Genomic DNA, 19461 nt, shown 5'->3' with positions numbered 1-19461 from the left:
GTTGCTTTTGGAAATGGCTAAGGGAGAATGTGTAATACAAAAGTAACTTACAATCCTCATTCAGGATATCTGCCTTTTCACACAGCACTGGCACAAAACTGACTTACCACCATACACATCTGCTATTTACTGAAGGGAAAACATGTGGGGAACCGTGGTCAGCAGAAGAAAATTCCTTCTGTGGGTGGAGAACGAAGAGGCCAACTTCAAAGCACCAGAGAGTAGAATATAGGAGTTAAGGATTTATACCTAATTAAGCTTAAATTTAAGTACCTTCATCCATACCTAACACTATATGTGGGTCTTCTTTAGTCATTTTATAGGGACAGTGCTGAATCATCAAGTCTTCTCCCAGAAACTATCACATGCATGGTTGTCATCTGTGCTCTTGTTGTCATCAGAAATAAATCCTATGTAAGTATCCCAACTCAGGAGGCTACTGTTAGAGAATGAATGGTGAGCTTCACAAGGCAGTCTTCATTCCATGACGAACCATCAAGTGAGCACTGTTTACTTGAATTATTAGTTGAATAAAAATTATTTTAGGAAATGAACTACCAAATCCTAGTCAACTTGCAATATCATTATGAACATCACTATTGCCAGTGCTAAGCACTTTGAAAACACAATCTCAAATGCCACGAATACCCTACAAAGTGAGTAAGCCTCAATAAGAACCTTCTCTGCATGCATCGAGATGTATTCATTTCTGAGCTTAGCTAAGTGAGTGAAGACTTAACAATAATTCAGCAAAGCCATACAAGGTAGTATCTAGCATAGTGATCAAGTACGTAGTAGATGATCAAGCACATGAGACCCACCTTCCCTATGTCTGATCTGTTCCCGTGAACTGTTTCCCAATAAATGTTGGCTACAATCAAGGATTGAATTTACTTTGTAATATTATTTAATTTGTAGAATTTAATAATTGATTAGTAAATCAATAATTAGTTACTTGATGTAGCTGTGAAAATTAATCAATCATTGATGCAAAATATATTAAAGAATGAAATCATGATTCAATAAATCAGTAGTAAGTACATGAGGAAAATAGGACATTCTTTGATAATCAGCTTACCTTCTCCACTCTAATAAATCAGTCTGTGCCAAAAATCAAGCAGACAAATACTAAGTAAATATCATTAGTTCTGTTCACAATTAGACTTTCTGCCCTCCCTTGTGGATGATTTTGGTGGGGCCAGGCACACTGAGTTCTGTTCAATGAGTTTTGAGTTGAAGTGTCACGTTCCATTTCTACATGAGCTTATTTAATCACCTAGGGTAACATCCTTTAGAGTTTCCTTTCTTTCCAAGTATGGTAATTGACAGCGTTTGAGATGGAGGATGCTCCATCAACCCATGCCTGAGTGACAAGGATGAACAGAGCACTCAGCTGACCCACAATAGACAGACAGCATAAGCAAGAAATAAATTGTTGTTGTTTAATCTACATCACAGCAGCACATCTTAGCCCACACTAATTGATAAAGCAAATAAAACTCCAAGATTCTAAAATTTGTAAAAAATAATAGTGAGCCTGGACCATGTCACAGTCCAGATTCATAGTTTCTGATTTTACTCACCTAAATTACAAGCTATGTCCTTGTCTCCTTCTAAATACCTTTACTCTCATCTATTTATTAATTCTACAAGAATTTAAAACTCTGCTTTCTGCTGAAGATTGTAATCAGTGCTGGGAATAGAGAGGAGAGAAGGCAATTTATGTCCCACAGAAATGCAATACACATTCTTGTTGAGGAGATTATATTGAGAGCGCTGCTCAAGAGATGTGAAATAAACCAAAAAGTGTCATGAGACCCACCTTCCCTATGTCTGATCTGTTCCCATGGACTGGTGTTGATGAAATTCTTTCGGCCACAGAAACCCATTTTGCTTTCCTTTGTTTCATGTCTTAAAAAGATGAGTAGAAGGTCAGATGAGTCACCTTTTGGGAACCTGACAATTTCAAGCTTTATTTACAAGGATTTCATATTTTTCCATCAAGATATAACATTTAACAGAATTTCACATTTTTCTGCCACATGGTAACAATAAGGATGATGATTGATGAGGGTTAAATCTCAATGGATTATTTATTGCATTAAGTTAAAATTTCATCAGCTTCATGGGACGTCTCCCTGTCCAACATGTCTTAGGGTACAGATAAGAAATATTGTTTTATTTCTGGCTAGGCGCAGTGGCTCACGCCTGTAATCCCAGCACTTTGGGAGGCTGAAGTGGGTGGATCACCTGAGGTCAGGAATTTGAGACTAGCCTGGGCCAACATGGCAAAACTCTCTCTCTACTAAGAATACAAAAATTAGCCAGTTATGGTGGCAGGCATCTGTAGTCCCAGCTACTCGGGAGGCTGAGGCAGGAGAATCGCTTGAACTTGGGAGGTGGAGCTTGCAGTGAGCTGAGATCATGCCACTGCACTCCAGACTGGGTGACAGAATGAGACTCCATCTCAAGAAAAAAAGAAAGAAAGAAAGAAAGAAAGAAAAATATTATTTTATTTTTGTTTGATGTTTAAAAGATTAATTATGTTGACCTTGGTTCCCAGTGAGCCATTTATAAACAATTATATGAATGATCACAGAATTTCAGGGTGGTGGGGGAAAAATTCCTTTTAAAAACTGACTCTAGCTGTGCTTATCAATGTTTTCCCTTCTTTCTATTGGAAAAGCATTTATCAGCCATGCAGATAGGCTCAAAGCAAACTAGAAGTTCACTACATTTATTTAATGGTCTGCAAAAATGTCATCAGCCTTCCCATTCTTATCAGAATTATAGAGGTAAAGCTTTGAGTGTGCATCATTTATATAACTATATCTACCATAAGATAATCATACAGTCTGACTTTCAAGTAGTTCACATTTTCTTCTTTTTCTGTTTTAAGGCCATACTTGGAATTTGCTGCTCAAATCATGTAGCTAATTCCAACAGCACCATTTTTTTTTACTATTTCCTCACTACCCTCTAACCCTATTCTTTCCATCCCTTCCAAATACTAAAATTATATTCCAATCAAGAGTAAAACAGATTGCAAGTAAAGCCACCAAATGTGGGCAAATTGTAATTCGTCCATCTAACAAATACTTTTCAGTACCCACTTCATGCCAGATACTGTCCTTGATTGTGAAAACATAGCAGTAAAGTACAAAAGAGAAGGTACTACTTTCACAAGGCTTATATTTTAAATGAGAGGCAAATAATAAGTAAGATTAGTTCAAATAAGGGCTATGAAGAAAATAAAACAGAGTGATGGGATACTGTGATGGGAGAAGTTGCATCACCAGAGGAGATCTCTCTAAGAAGGTCATATTTAACTTGATACCCAAATGAAAAGAAGCCAATGATCTGGGGAAAGAGCCATCTAGAAACAGGGACTAGCAGGTTCAACAAAGAGCTTGAAGTGAAAAAGAGCTTAGTCTATTTGAAGAAGAGAAAGAAGGCCAGTGTCACTGGAGATGACACTGGAGAGAAAGGCAGAGGCCAGCCCATGTAATTGAAGATCTTCAGTAGTTCAAGATCTTGTAGTTCGAGATCTTTACCTTATGTGGAATAAAATACAAGATCTTTACCTTGAACTACATGGGCTGGGCCATGTAGGTGGAAGTTACTGGTGAGTGTTAAGTAGAAAAGTAACATTAATTGTAGATATGCAAATATCACTCCAGAAGCCTAATAAAATTGGTCAAACTTCTCAATATTCATAATAGAAAGCTAGTGCTACCAGCTCTACCAGGAATTCACCCAGGCCTTCCTGAGTTTGAAATAGAGAATACCTGAGTTCCAGGTTCTCCTCAGGCCGCTCACACTTGTGTTTTCAGAAAGGCCAGCCAAACTGAGGGATTTTGTTGAGCTATTTTCTGAATTCTTACTCTGTCAGTGTAGTGTATTACCCAAGACAGGATCTATCAGAAGATCATTGTCAACTACTGTAGAGGGTGGACAGAAAGGAAAAATTGAAGATAGGGGAAATTACATGCTTTATCACTGGACTAGCAATAATGTGGATCTTTACAGAATTTCTTTAGGAAAGCATTAGAAAAATAATCAGCTCTATTGTAAAATATTATTTGTATTAAAATACATTATAAAACATAAAATATTAAATACTATCATAAAATATTGAATTCTGTGATATTTCATTCTGATCTTAATAGTCTTTCATAAAAAACATAAAAGTTTTCTTACACAGAATCAGTAAAATGTCGTTTTTCCTCAAGCAAAAAAATAAACTTTATGAACCATGCTTGCACCAGTTCTGTGAAATGCCAGCCCAATTTAAATTTGCCTAGATTTGTTTTCAACTTGGCAGAGTGCCATTGGTGCTCAGTCATTAAAACAGGTGGCATTTCTATCAAAAAGGTTCCTATTTCTTCTTAGAAATGTAGATTAAAGTGCCTAAAAGATTAAATATCTGTTTTTGAAACCAAGATATACAGAACACCTCTATCCCAAGAAGCAGAAATGTAAGTGTCCTTCCCATTCCTTTCTTTTCACTGACAATCCTAAACCTCTTTGGAAGCCCATGAAGAACCACATTTTAAAAACCTTGATAGACTTGCTGTGGAAAATAAATTTTGTTTAAATAACCAACAACAATGTTTATTTGTATAATCCAAATGACATAAGTAGCCTATCCTCCAGATGATAGAGGGATAAGTAGATGACATCTCTCTTTTAAAACTCATTAAAAGTAGAGAAGCTTTCCACTCAACTTTAAAATAATACAGGAACATATTTCTAAGGGCAAACTTATATACCAGAGCAGAGGTTACAAACTGACATATAAATACCTAATGTGCCCAACCCATTTTCTCCACCTTGCCATACAACAACATGAGGAGAAGTCTTGCAATGTTAGCACAAACATTTGAATTAATTGTCAATATTTAATAATCCGAATTCACATCTTGATTTCTAGCTCCTTTTGCAACGTCAGAAGATATGGACTCCCCTAAAGCTGCATGTTTGCCTTTCTGCAAGACAAGAATCCCAAGATTGACAGTGGCCACTCCCTATAGATAGGGAAATACTCTATTTGCCAAGTCCCTCCCACTACTTACTTTTTTTAAATCTTTCTCTGCATCATTCATTTACAACACCTGCCCAATCTGTGCAAGCAAGCTTTCTTTGGTAATAAAGAAATGACATAGATAAATAGTTGGATGGATGAATCAATAGATAGACAAATATGTCACACCTAAATTACCAAGTTTCCCTGAACAGTGAAGGCTTAGAGCAGGCACTCTTGTACCAAGGGCACTGAGATTACAACACTTCTTGAACTTTGTATTCCTCAGATTAACCAAATCAAACAACAGACTTACATAGTTCAGGCCATCTAAGAATCTGGCCATTTCAGCCAAGCACGGTGGCTCACCCCCATAATCTCAACACTTTGGGAGGCTGAGGCAGGCAGATCACCTGAGGTCAGGAATTCGAGATCAGCCTGACCAACATGGCGAAACCCTGTCTCTACTACAAATACAAAAATTAGCTGTGTATCATGGCACATGTCTGTAATCCCAGCTACTCGGGAGGCTGAGGAAGGAGAATTGCTTGAACCCAGGAGGCAGAGGTTGCAGTGAGCCAAGATCATGCACCTGTGCTCCAGCCTGGGTGACAGAGTGAGACTCCATCTCAAAAAAAAAGGCCGAGCGTGGTGGCTCAAGCCTGTAATCCCAGCACTTTGGGAGGCCGAGGTGGGCAGATCACGAGGTCAGGAGATCGAGACCATCCTGGCTAACACGGTGAAACTCCATCTCTACTAAAAAATACAAAAAACTAGCCAGGACAGGTGGCGGGCGCCTGTAGTCCCAGCTACTCAAGAGGCTGAGGCAGGAGAATGGCGTAAACCTGGGAGGCAGAGCTTGCAGTGAGCTGAGATCTGGCCACTGCACTCCAGCCTGGACGACAGAGCGAGACTCCGTCTCAAAAAAAAAAAAAAAAAAACGGGGGGAATCTGGCCAATTCCAGACCTCTAACTCCCACTATTTCTGCTTGTTCTTCAACAAAACAAGAACCAGGACTTGAAGAGCTGAGCAGAAAAGGAGTCACAGCATCTTCCATGGACTTCCATTCTGTTCCTGCCTACTGCCTTTCCCCTTGTTTGTGGAGATAGCAGGGTTTTTTTCCCCATTTCTCAGGGTTTTTATATCTAAGCTAAGTTCTTTATGTTTATTTGTAGGACACCAAGCAATTTGAGGCCTCTTTACCCTCAAGTATAACTGCCCCAAAGATCAAGAGAAGCAAAAGATCAGATCATACACCAAGTGTCTTCAAAGGCTAAAACACCACTATTGTTTCAAGTACAAGGCACTTGGGGTGAAGTTCTCCCTAAGTAAAACACAGAGAATGTTCCCACTGAATTGAAATATATGTAGGACCATCATCAAAAGCATTTACCAGACAACAATGTGCATGAAGCAGACACATCTCAGGGTGGCCATGATGTCAATGAACCTTAGTGGCAATCAAGGCCACTAACTAGCCCTTTGCGTGAAATAGAAAAAGATGCCCTTCCCTCTGGGCTGGCACAGACTCACATCACACTGCATGGCTTGGCTAAGCAAAGTGTGGCTGCCTTTCTGCACTTACTCACCCCCTGCAGCCCAGCCAACTTGTGCAGTGAAGAATCTGCATAAACAGATGCAGCAGCATAGCCCTGGAAGAATTTAAACTTAATGCAAATGAAATAAACATGCACATGAAATTCAATCAGGAGATTTACCTGGCAAGTTAAGAGATTAAAAGGGCATGAGTATCTGAATTTTTTTTTTTTATCAGTTACTCATTTTTTAACCTCTTAAATGAAACAGATTCTAGAACTTTTGAAAAAGGGTAATAAGTGAGTGTCACACCAGAATAAGAGAGGCAAAAATTAAATCCAAGCTCCAACCACTCATCCTAATCTTTGAGATCATTCTGTCCTGGTGAACACGCCTTCTGGGTGGGTAGATACACAGTCTCCTCAGAGAACTGTTGTTGTTTTGGGAGATAAAAAGTAATTTACAAGAAGAATTTTTTGTCAATAAAATTTCTATAATGGCTGGGTATGGTGGCTCATGCCTGTAATCCCAGCACTTTGGGAGGCCGAGGTGGGCAGATCACCTGAGGTCAGGAGTTCAAGACCAGTCTGACCAACATGTAGAAACCCCATCTCTACTAAAAATACAAAATTAGCCTGGCGTGATGGTGCATGCCTGTAATCCCAGCTACTCAGGAGGCTGAGGCAGGAGAATCACTTGAACCTGGGAGGCAGAGGTTGCAGTGAGCCAAGATCATGCCATTGCACTCTAGCCTGAGCAACAAGGGCGAAACTCCATCTCAAAAAAATAAAATAAATAAAAAAAAAATTCTATACCAAATGGAAACTTTGAAAAAATATTTTCTTTTTTTCGTCCTAATAGCCCAAACCAGGTCATCTTTCTTACTCCTTAATAGAATATGAGTTTCCACAAGCTGTCCAGTTGTACTAATCTGAAATTCCTCCTGTCCTATCTCACAGTTCAATTTCATGTTTCTCCCTCCTGCTGGGACCTGAATACTCTGGGCTTTCCAGTGGGAGTCCTGATGCCCTGGCTCAGTATGCTTGTCATTACAGTCTTCTGTGCTATTTGAACCTGAAGAATAAGCGCTGAATACTAAATTGATTTTTTCTGAGACTATCAGAAGGACACAGCTCAAGTGTTCCTATGACTCTTTTGGAGGAATCACCAGGGCTAAGTCCTCAGACTCTAACATGAGCCCCTGCTTCCCCTTGGACTGAAATAGCTGCCTGTCCTGTCCTGCCCTGATCTGTCCTGTTCTGCCCTGCCCTCTCCAGAGAAAGCACATTCTGTACGTCATTACTGAGCATTCTTTTTCAGATCTTATAGACAGTGAATATGAAAGAAGCGTTATGGAGAAAGAGATTTATTTTGATTCATTGAAATGTTTCTGATGCTCTACAATTCCCTGGTTTTATCCAAGCTGCAAATATTTCAAAGAACTGATCTCCATTATGTTCATAAACTTCCCATTTTATAAAATAACAACAACAATAATAACAAGTTTTCTTTATTTAAAATAGGAAGGGTCGTACCCTCCTCCTGCAGACAGAAGGCTCCTGTTCTGCAGTTTACTAGTGACAAAGATGTGGCTTCACATTCCTCAGCAACAATGTTGGAAAGGCATTGCAGTTGTCTAGGAATGCCATTGCAACCCCTAGGGCACTGTGCATGAAATGGCTGAATAGTAACATTCTGGCAGTCACAGCCTCCAGATGTACTTAAGTTTCACTGGGAATATCATGACCTGTGTTCCGGGGTAGGGAGTTGGCAGGATGTGGGGGTTAGAGGGACCCTTTTTTCCCTCTGGCCACATCTTGCTTTGACGCATGAAACAGGAATTACCATCAACACCTGTTGGTATTGAGAAAGCAGTGCTCTTTCCCTTGCTCTAGCATTCATTCATTTTCTGTGAGGGCCAGAAGAGTGAATTATTTGATCCTTGGGAAAGATTCTGATATGGTTTGGCTCTATGTCCCCACCCAAATCTCATGTTGAATTGTAATCCCCAGTGTTAGAGGAGGGGCCTGGTGGAATGTGATTGAATCACGGGGGCAGGACGTCCCCCTTGCAGTTCTCATGATAGACTTCTCAGAAGACCTGGTTGTTGAAAGCGTGTAGCACTCCCCCTTCTCTCTCTGTTCCTCCTGCTCCATCCAGGTGAAGATGTGCCTGCTTTCCCTGGCCTTCCACTATGATTGCAAGTTTCCTGAGGCCTCCCCAAAAGCAAAAGCCTGGACAGTCCACAGAACCATGAGCCGACTAAACCTCTTTTCTTTCTTTCTTTTTTTTTTTTTTTTTTTTTTTGAGACGGAGTCTCGCTCTGTCACCCAGGCTGGAGTGCAGTGGCCAGATCTCAGCTCACTGCAAGCTCCGCCTCCCGGGTTTACGCCATTCTCCTGCCTCAGCCTCCCGAGTAGCTGGGATTACAGGCGCCCGCCACCTCGCCCAGCTAGTTTTTTGTATTTTTTTTTTTTTTTTTTTTTGAGACGGAGTCTCGCTCTGTCGCCCGGGCTGGAGTGCAGTGGCCGAATCTCAGCTCACTGCAAGCTCCGCCTCCCGGGTTTACGCCATTCTCCTGCCTCAGCCTCCCGAGTAGCTGGGACTACAGGCGCCCGCCACCTCACCCGGCTAGTTTTTTGTATTTTTTAGTAGAGACAGGGTTTCACCATGTTAGCCAGGATGGTCTCGATCTCCTGACCTCGTGATCCGCCCGTCTCGGCCTCCCAAAGTGCTGGGATTACAGGCTTGAGCCACCGTGCCCGGCCTAAACCTCTTTTCTTAATAAAATACCCCATCTCAGATATGTCTTTATAGCAGTGTGAGAATGGACTAATACAGATTCATTACACACCCATCACCCAGCCATGGTGCTGGCAGCCTCTCTCAGTTTCTTGCCCTCCCACTCCTTCTCTCCTCTGTGTTCTGCTTGTTTGAGCCCCACTCTCCCCTCACCCTGTCTGTCTTCCTCTCTCCTCCCTGCTTTCTATGCCGTTTTCTTTCTCTTCTTACCTGTCTTCCTCCCCTTTTCCACTCTCCCTCCGCACTGGCCACCAGCCTGACAGCACAGATGTTTTTCTGTCCTCCTTGTTTGAAGCCACCAGGGCAGGTGCTGCTGCTTTGTTTGTGACTGAAGAGGTGAGTTCAGCACAGAGAGGAATGGTGGGCAGGCCAGGGAACCCATCACCAGAACAAGGGGTACCATTAGCAGAGAGGACATTTTGATCCTCCTCTAATTCCATGTCTTTATTTCCCCATGGGTTCAGAACCCACAGAAAGATGAGGCAGGCATTAAGCCTCTTGAATACCAATAACTCCCACAGCTAGGAACAGAGTGCACAGGACAGAACAGTGAGTCAGTTGACCAGAGCACAAAGGCAGAGAGAGGCAGGACACAGACGCGGGTTGAATGGGAGCGAAACCTCATGAGCCAGGCCCAGGGACAAGCCACGAGGAGCATGAGCACCACGGTCCATGCCATAGGGACTTCCTTACCTTGCCTTTAGAAAACCCAATGAAAACCTTGTGTTAAATGAGATTGAGATTTGTCTGCTTCTATTCATAAGATCCTAACATATGAAAGCCACGCCCCAGAACAAAGCAGAGTAGGATGAAGACCATATAAGACTAAGTGTGGGGTCTGCAGGAAAAGAGCTCACATGAGAAGTCAACATGCACAAAAAAAATCAGACCAGACGTGAATCAAGGCCATTCTGTGAGTGATATTCATTCATGAGTTTTTAACGAGACTCTTAGTAAGGAAGAACTGGTAAATAATATCCAAAACCTTTCATGTAGTATCCACAGATGTTATTTGTAATTAGGACTTATGATGCTCATTCCTAGCATTAGTTTCATTTTTTTTTTCAATTAATGCCTCTGTAAAGTACTAAATTAGAGAACCCCTGCAGGATTTATTATAGAGAGAAAACCTAGCTGAGTGAACACCTGTGAATTCTCAGTCCAGAGTGGCTAGGCCGGAAAGCAGCTGCCCTCACAGGACAGAGCCTTCACAAGGCCAGCTCCTGCCCTGGAGGCCTCTGGGTAGAGTACCCATACATCCCAGTTTGTCCAAGATAGTGCTGGTTCACAGCCATTGCCCTGGTGTAATTATTCATAGTACCCCCTTCCATTCTTAAAAGGCCCCAATTTGCATATTCAATCAGAAGGTCTCTTTGGTATGTGCTATACCAATGGACTATTTATAATCCATTAGAGGTGTCATAACAACATATCATCAACTACATTCAACAGAATCTCTGAAACTAAGGGAAAATTAAAAATGAAACTTACTTAAAAATTATCTTCATGAAATTTGTGGGAAGATAAGCAATATATAAGGAAAGGTAAGAATACAAATCAACCTAGAAGAGAAGGAAGTAATAAGAAGAAAGAAAATGCAAACCTGACTGTAATTTTCCACCATTCTCATTAATAATGACTGCTAAAAGCTGGTCAGCCATGCTATTTGAAAGCAATTTTGGAAATTAATCCTTTAAGAACATTTTTTAACCTTTGATTCGTAAGACAAGTGGCCTTTCTATTTTAACCAAGATACCCAGATAGTGATGAGACATTTCTAAAACAAGGATCCCAAATCTAGTTTTGTGCTTATGTGTGTGTGTGCGCGTGCATGTGTGTGCACGTGTGTGTGTGCACGTGTGTGTATGTGTGAGAGAGAGAGGGAGGGAGAGAGAAAGTGAGAGAGAGAAGGCGATTTTAGTAAATACATAAAATGAGTGAATTGTCCCTTTCCCTTTAAAGCCACCCAGGGAACTTAGCTGTTTACATTATCATCAACCTGCTGCATTTCTCTCCCTAGGAGACCACAAACCAGGAGAAACCATATGTGAGCTCACAACTCTAGCAAAAGCTTTGTTTTCAAGGCATATAATTTGCTTAATATGATATTGCAGCCTTAATTTTTTTATACAGAGTTCTAGTGCTGAACTAACAGACAAAAATTAAACAAGGTCAAGAAGTGAGCTGTCAGGATCTATTCTGTATCCACCTTAAACAACCAACTCCTTCACAGGTTGCACTACGCTAATGGCCTTTGCTGACATCTTCTGAAACAGGATTAGATATAGCCATGCAGCTGGTGTAATATTTTGTCGTCAATCCCATGACAGGTACATGGTGGACTTCATCATAGCAAGCCGTTGTTCCCCGTTCAGTCCCCCATGTGGTGATTCTCTCTCCCCTGTCACCATTGTTGTGTCCCTAATTTCCCCCAGCTCCCTTTACCCAGTATAATCGGGAATGCATTAAAAAACTCAGCCTTTTTTTCTAGTTGCACTTGTCAACAATTTCAACACTGCCCTGTCACGATCCTAGACTCCCATTATATTTTGTATCTTAATTCTCTATTGAAACATAATATATGCACAGAAAGTACACAAATCATAAAGGCAGTGGATTTTCACAAAGTGAACACAGCCAGGTAATAAAATTTTAAAAATTAGAATATTGCAGCACCCTAGAAGTCCATTTATGTTCTATCTCAGGCACCTTCTTCCCTGAAATATAACCACCATTCTGACTTCTAACACCAGAGCTCTGATTGTAAGCTTTACGTAAATGAAATCATAGAGGCACTCTTTTGTATCTGGATGCTTTGATCATCATTATATTTTTTAGATTCATCCATATTGTATGTATTGAAGCTCATTCTTCTTTATTGCTACTGTGTATTTCATTTTGTCACTACAGCAAACATTAGTGAGTTGTTTGCATTTTTCACCATTATAAATAATGCTACTATATGCATATGTCTTTCAGTACAGAAATGTACACATTTCCACTGGACATACACCTATAAAAACAGAATTGCTAGGCTACAGGATATTACATATGTTCAGCATTCATAGATACTGAAAACGGTCATAGATACTGAATCTAACAGTTTACACTCTCACCAACAGTCTAGGAGCATTCCAGGTGCCCCACCATCTCACAATACACAGCATTGTCGGTCTTTTTTATTTTAGCCATCCTGATGGATGTCAAATGGTATTGATGTGGTACTGTAGATTTCATTTGCATTTCCTGCTAGCTAATGAAGTTGAGCCACCCTGCTTTCTTAAGGTTTCAACTTTTACAAAGCCAATGGCTAGTCCTGGCACTCAGCTCCTCTCTGTTTACCACCTGCAAGGGATGCTGAGGAAAGAAGCAAGGGTCTGTACATTCTTTCCACTCAAAGCCTTCCTGTCTGTTGGCCTTTCTCAATGGTCCACCAATTGATTCCACATCATGTCTCCATCTCCTGTACAGGTCACCCTGGTGGCAGCCTCTTTTCTCCTGCAATATCCAGTCTGACACCTGCTTCCCCCTTATAAACTATTCTTAAGCTTAACAGATAGCCTCACCTCCCACTGGCACCAAGAGAGACAAGCTCCTGCAGTGTGAATACCTGCATGTTCCCTTGCAGCCCTTATTTCATTCTTTTCTTCAGGCCCAGAGGAAGCATTGTTCCTCTTCTCTAAAACCTGTAATCACTGAGAAAATGTGTTCTTTTGAATTTCCTTTGACACTTATTCTCCGTGCGACCAAGTACAAGTTACTTGACCTCTCCTGGACTTAGGTTTCTTCCCTGGAAAATTAGAATATTTCTTACCTCTTAAAATTGTTGTGGGACTTAAAGGATAATGTGCTGAAAATCTCTGGGTCAATGCTTGGTAGACATTTTGTGCTTAGTAAATATTAAACGCTTTCCTTCCATGTCTCCTTTTATCTCTCCATTATTAATCTCCTCCTTTGCCTTAGAGGCAGTGAGATGGAAAAAACTTGGCCTTGGCAATCAGACACACCGCAATTTGAAACCTTATGTTTACCATTGACTAGCTCAATTATTAACTCCCTTACGTCACTTTCTTCAACTCTAAAGTGGAACGGTGGGTGTTACACTCAGAACTGTGAAAATACAAGTCATTCCAGCTGACTGCAATTCTAGATTCACTGTCTCAGACCAGTGGCCCACAGGCCATAGCCATCCTGTGTTGAGGTTCGTTTGGTTGGTTGTTGGTTTTTACTTAAAATGTCTAGAGTTAAATATTAGGATAATTTACATTATGTTTCAAAATGTGGGCTTCTTTTGAAAAAACCTAGATCTAGCAAAAGTGATCACATTTCCTCATGGCAACAATCACCATGAGGAGCTGGCCATGTACTCTCTGGTCAATGACACTCCCCCCCGCTTCCCTATTCTCTTCCAACCAGGCTAGTCTCCCTCATTTACTCGACCTGTATAGACCTTCATGGGTTTTTTTATTATTTTTAGTTGCTACTTCTTCCTCTAGAGTCTTATTGAACTCAATAATGACTTGCCTGAGAGTTGCAAACCACTTCTGAAATGTTTAATATCATTTATTTTACAAATATAGACTACCTGATCTCCAGATTCTTACAGCTTACAACCATCAGGCTCTTCAGAAAATTCCTGTATTGGTTTCCTGTTGCTATTGTAACTACCTAAAGAAAAAACTAGTGAAAAAAGAATAGAAATTTATAATCTTACAGTTATGGGTATCAGAGGCTCAGAAGGTATCTTCTTGGCCTAATCAACAGGGCTGCATTCCTTTCTGGGAGGCTCCAGAGCAGAATCTATTTTCCTGCATTTTCTGGCTTCCAAGGACTATCCTTATTCCTTTACTCATGGCCCCTTCCTCCGTCTTCAAGCCAGCAATGACTGGGTGATGCTTGACATTCTCATGCTGTGTCACTCTGACACTCTATTGCCATCTGACACTCATTCTTCCATCTTGAAGACCCTTGTGATTACATTGGGCCCACCCAGATAATCCAGGGTAATCTCCCCATCTCATGTTCAGTTGATTGATGAACTTATTCCCCTCTTGCCAAAACATATTCATAGGTTCCAGAGACATCTTTGAGTGGCTGTTATTGTGACTACCACAGTCCTCAACACTGTCACCAAGCCTTCCTTTCCTTGAAAAATACAGGTGAGTTAGGATTGCTGATTTATCTAATAGTGCTGCTACATATTTTCCTTCAGTTCAAAAACAATCCCCCAAAATAACAACTGAGTGTTAGCACTATAATGTTGTCTGGGAAAGCAGTTTTCCCCTGCATCCCTATAAATTCCAGTGGACACTTTTTGCCATCTCTCTCCCCCCAAAAAAGCACAATCATCACTTTGAATTTTTAGAAAGAAGGGAGGAGAAAAAGGAGAGCAAAAAGGAATGGCACTAGCTACAGTTTCAGATGCAATTCCTCTTGGGGATTCTTTAAAAAGAAGAAATACTGAGGAGCATATCAAAGAAACGTTATATTGCCTAGGGTACCCTAAGCCCTCAGCAAAGCTCTGAAGAATAATTGGATCTGAGAGTAATCCTGAACTACTGAAGTCACCCAAGAATATTCCACCACGTTCTGTTCTCTGTTCAACAGTGCTTTCATAAATCGCCCCAGGGAAGGTGGTCTCATTTATCCACAACACCATCAGAATTAAACAGGAAACAGCAAATAGAATAGAGCAAGCACAGTCATGTAGGATACTATCACATCTCTTCTTCAAATAGATCATCAGGGCATTGTTCCCAGTTCAAAAGGGAAAAAAGATGATAAATTAAATCAAATCTTGATATGTCTACAATGATCCGGGATCCAGACTTCATTTGCTACTTCATAATTTTAAGTAAGAAATCTTTCATGTTATATAAAATGCTTAAAAATCAGTGAAATATACATATATATGTATACATATACACATATACGTGTGTGTGTGTGTGTGTGTGTGTGTGTGTATGTATCTTTCTAACCTTTAAGGAATTTTGCAGTGTGACAAATAAATTCTAAATATATTATTGTGCATTTTAATTTCTATCCCAGTTCATTTCTTAAGTCATAGACAAAGTTAGCTATGTAATTCGGTTCTAACTCTGAGAATGGGCAACATGGCCAACCTTGCCCTCCTTCTTGAAACCATTCCAATCTTTCTGGAATCAGCTTTTTAAATCAGTCTTGTTCTTTGTACTTCTAAACTTTCTTCAATCTTCCTCATTGTCTCCATTTCCTAAAATTCATTTTTATAACACATCACAGCTTAATTCATTATCAGGGGAAATTTTTGTTTACCCTATGAGGACAGGGACATATCTGTCTGTCTCCCAAGCTACAGCCCTGTGCTTCTGCATAGCTGACTCTCAAACATTGTTGAATGAATGAATGCTCTCTACCCCTATTTTTCTTTTTGGCATTCTTTATTTGTACCAGGCACTATTTTCAGTGTTTTGCATATATTAATATAATTCTTATAACCAATTTTATTATGTAGGGATCATTATTACCTTTTTACACATAAGAAAATGGGCAGAGAGGCCGGGCGCGGTGGCTCAAGCCTGTAATCCCAGCACTTTGGGAGGCCGAGACGGGCGGATCACGAGGTCAGGAGATCGAGACCATCCTGGCGAACACGGTGAAACCCCGTCTCTACTAAAAAATACAAAAAACTAGCCAGGCGAGGTGGCGGGCGCTTATACTCCCAGCTAATGTAGTCCCAGTCGGGAGGCTGAGGCAGGAGAATGGCGTGAACCCGGAAGGCGGAGCTTGCAGTGAGCTGAGATCCGGCCACTGCACTCCAGCCTGGGCGACAGAGCGAGACTCCGTCTCAAAAAAAAAAAAAAAAAAGAAAGAAAGAAAGAAAGAAAGAAAGAAAGAAAGAAAGAAAGAAAGAAAGAAAGAAAGAAAGAAAGAAAGAAAGAAAGAAAGAAAGAAAGAAAGAAAGAAAGAAAGAAGAAAGAGGGCAGAGAAAGGTTCAATAATTTGCACAGTCATACAGCAGTTAATAACAGATATCGTTTATTGAGTACTTAATTTGTGCCATGCAGGGCTGCCATTAGTTACCCAAAGTGACTGTGTAAATTTGAAAAAGATGCCCCTTTTACATGGATAAATTACAAAAGGCATCTCTTCCCTAGGCAAGGGCTTATCAGTGAAAGTCAGTTCCCACCTGTACTGGCCCCTCAACCATGAGCCTTCTTGGAGGGCACAGTCTACACAAAATACAGTATATCTAATATCATTTATTTTATAATATACTACCAGCTGGGCACGGTGGCTCACGCCTATAACCCCAGCACTTTGGGAGGCTGAGGTGGGCGCATCATGAGAAAAAGAGATCGAGACCATCCTGGCCAACATGGTAAAACCTCGTCTCTACTAGAAATACAAAAATTAGCTGAGTGTAGTGGTACCTGCCTGTAGTCTCAGCTATTGGGGAGGCTGAGGCAGGAGAATCACTTGAACCTGGGAGGCAGAGGTTGCAGTGAGCCGAGATCGTGCCACTGCACTCCAGCCTGGTGACAAAGTGAGACTCTGTCTTTAAATATATATATATATATATATATATATATATATGTCCTGATTGATTCCCAGATTTTTATAGCTTACAACTGTCAGGCCTCTTCAGAAAACCCTGTATTAGTTTCTTGTTGCTGCTTAACAAATTGTCAGAAATTTAGTAACTCGAAGCAATACAAATTTATTATCTTATAGTTATGAATATCAGAGTCCCAGAATGGGCCACAAACTGCTCTGAGCACTAAATGGTGATAAACCCACAGCAACCCTATGAGATAAGCATCATTGTTATCATCATCCTTATTTTACAGAAGCAAAAACCGAAGGCCAGAGAAGAAAAATGATTGCTCAGAGCTTCCCAGCTATTAAGTGATACAAGTGAGACTAAGCCTAGACATTGTGGCCCCAGAGCTCACACTCCCAGCATTACTCTATAGTGAACTGTTTAGCCGAGGTTCCTGTAACAGCCTCCTACTTCCTAGTCTCCAGGCCTCCTAATTCATCCCACACTTCAATCTACTACAGAAGCCACAGCGAATTTCCAAAGATATCAATCTGCTCATATGTCCTTCATGTTTAAAACACTTCAGTAGCTCTTCCATTCCCCTCAACGTAAAGTCAAGACACTTTCCTGTGCTGAGTATGCTCTGGTGATGTGATCCTGGTCACTCTTCATCCGCATCCCTGGTCCTTCCCTCTGCCTCTACCCCTCATTGCACACAATGACATAACCATAGCAAACATTCTGCTCAATACATTCTCCTGTTCCCACTTGCCCCAGGCCTTAGCAAGTGATGTTCTTTCCACCTGGAACCTTTCTCTTTCCCTACTTTGGTGACTATCTCCAAACGATAAGTCTCAGCCTAAATGTCTTAACCTCTGATCCATGGTCCTTCAACACTCAGTCTAAATAAGAACCCTTGATAGAGCCTCTCATCACAACTTGTGTTTTCCTTTATAGCAACATCACATGTATGCATGTATGTAATTATTCAGTCAACACTGATTTTCACCAATAGTAACTTTCACAATGGCAAGGACAGTGTCTATTTTGTTAGTTAACTGTAAACTCCGCTTTTAGCACACTTCCTGGTACACACAGGCAACCAAATACTGTTCATGTGCCTCCTTTGAGCTCACTGTGCTTCCCTATAGCACTCCTCACAATACAGTTTATTTTGTCATCGCCTATTTCTGTATTCCCCATTAGATTTGACTATTTTACATACTATGAGGACAAAGACTGTATCTGACTTGGACCTCACTACTGAACCCCCAGTATCTAGCACAGAGCCAAGAGCCAGCACATCATGAGCACTCAAACATTCCAGAACAAATGAATGAACAAGCATAAATAACTGGCCCCTTTGGGGTAACAATCCTCTTTATTACTACTGCCATAAATCAGATCAAGGGATTGAAGAATTGTTCTACTTTAACCACTTTAAAGAAACAGAATCTATTTAGAACATTGAAAGAAAGCTATCAGCTTCAAATTCTGACCAAATATTGTTTATTAGCCACAAGAGACAACAGGGCCAACTCAGGCCTAGATAAGAAATGATCCATCATTTAGTAAAAATTCTCATGAGTGACCACTCAGACAGAAAACTTGGCATCTACCTGCCAACTTCTACAGAAACCAAGAGCCAAGAACTGCGAAGAATGATCCCAGAGGTGACTGACTGATTGACTGTACCTACCAGTAGTCACTATATTACTCCCTATTAAAGGCTTAAAGGGAGGTCTTGAAGACAAAAATTTGTAATTAAATGACTTTTCATCATGCTGAAGGAGAAAAATATATATATATATATTCAAATAGAAAAAAAAAGCAAGGGCAAAGTAAAATATATTAACAGCATCTGATGAGACTACAGATGAAAAACAATTCCTGAAAAAGATGATCCATCTGCTCAATGGGAAATACATAGATCTTTTCTACACATAGTACTTAAATGAAGACAACATTAATGTTTCTTTCTGACCTGGCTCCAGAAAGTCTGCTCAGTCTTGGAAATGGTGACTAGATCCTTTGAGTGTTAGAATAGAACTATATTGTTTTGTCCAATGGGTGAGTCATAATTGCCTAGTTGGGTATGAAGGAATTTTAGAGCAACCTTGGAGCCCATAAATATGAAGCACCAACAGTTCTGTTATGGTAATGACAGTAATCCCAATGCCACAAATACATTGCTATTTCAATAAATTAATAAGAATATTTCATGTTGACATAAATGTCCTTGTGTTTTCCCACTAGTAAAGGGGACACATGTTGAGTTGATCAAACCTCATCTTCTCTATAATTTAAAACCCTTTCCAACCACAGTGCAATTAGCTCCATACTCTACTCCTAATACCAGGATTCTGAAAATATGGATCTAAGTTTACCTACTTAATTTACCTTCGTTCAATATCCTCTACTCATCTTTGCCACGTTTTTCAACATCTCATTAGTGCTGAAATTAATACCTTAATATGCGTGACACAAATTTTGCTTTGTTTGGCTTATTCCCTCAGTAATCTAGGAACCAACCCCCTTGACACAAAATAGAAACATAAGTAAAATACTTTTAGAAGA

The 19461-nt window shown here is 40.5% G+C and overlaps 1 protein-coding gene across 1 annotated transcript in view; it reads right to left on the bottom strand.

Annotated features, from left to right (window-relative positions):
* The window catches only part of PDE4D (phosphodiesterase 4D), a 1457192-nt gene extending 1444133 nt beyond the window's left edge, over positions 1 to 13059 (bottom strand). The window contains exon 1 of the mRNA XM_030926718.1: positions 12929 to 13059. The gene's annotated coding sequence lies outside the window, so the exon portion shown is untranslated. The remainder of the gene's footprint in view (positions 1 to 12928) is intronic.
* Between the last annotated feature and the right edge of the window lie 6402 nt (positions 13060 to 19461).

Source organism: Rhinopithecus roxellana, chromosome 3 (genome assembly GCF_007565055.1).
Source record: "Rhinopithecus roxellana isolate Shanxi Qingling chromosome 3, ASM756505v1, whole genome shotgun sequence".
NCBI classification, from domain to species: domain Eukaryota; kingdom Metazoa; phylum Chordata; class Mammalia; order Primates; family Cercopithecidae; genus Rhinopithecus; species Rhinopithecus roxellana.
Note: the sequence above shows the minus strand (reverse complement) of the source record. Positions and strands in the feature narration are given on the sequence as shown.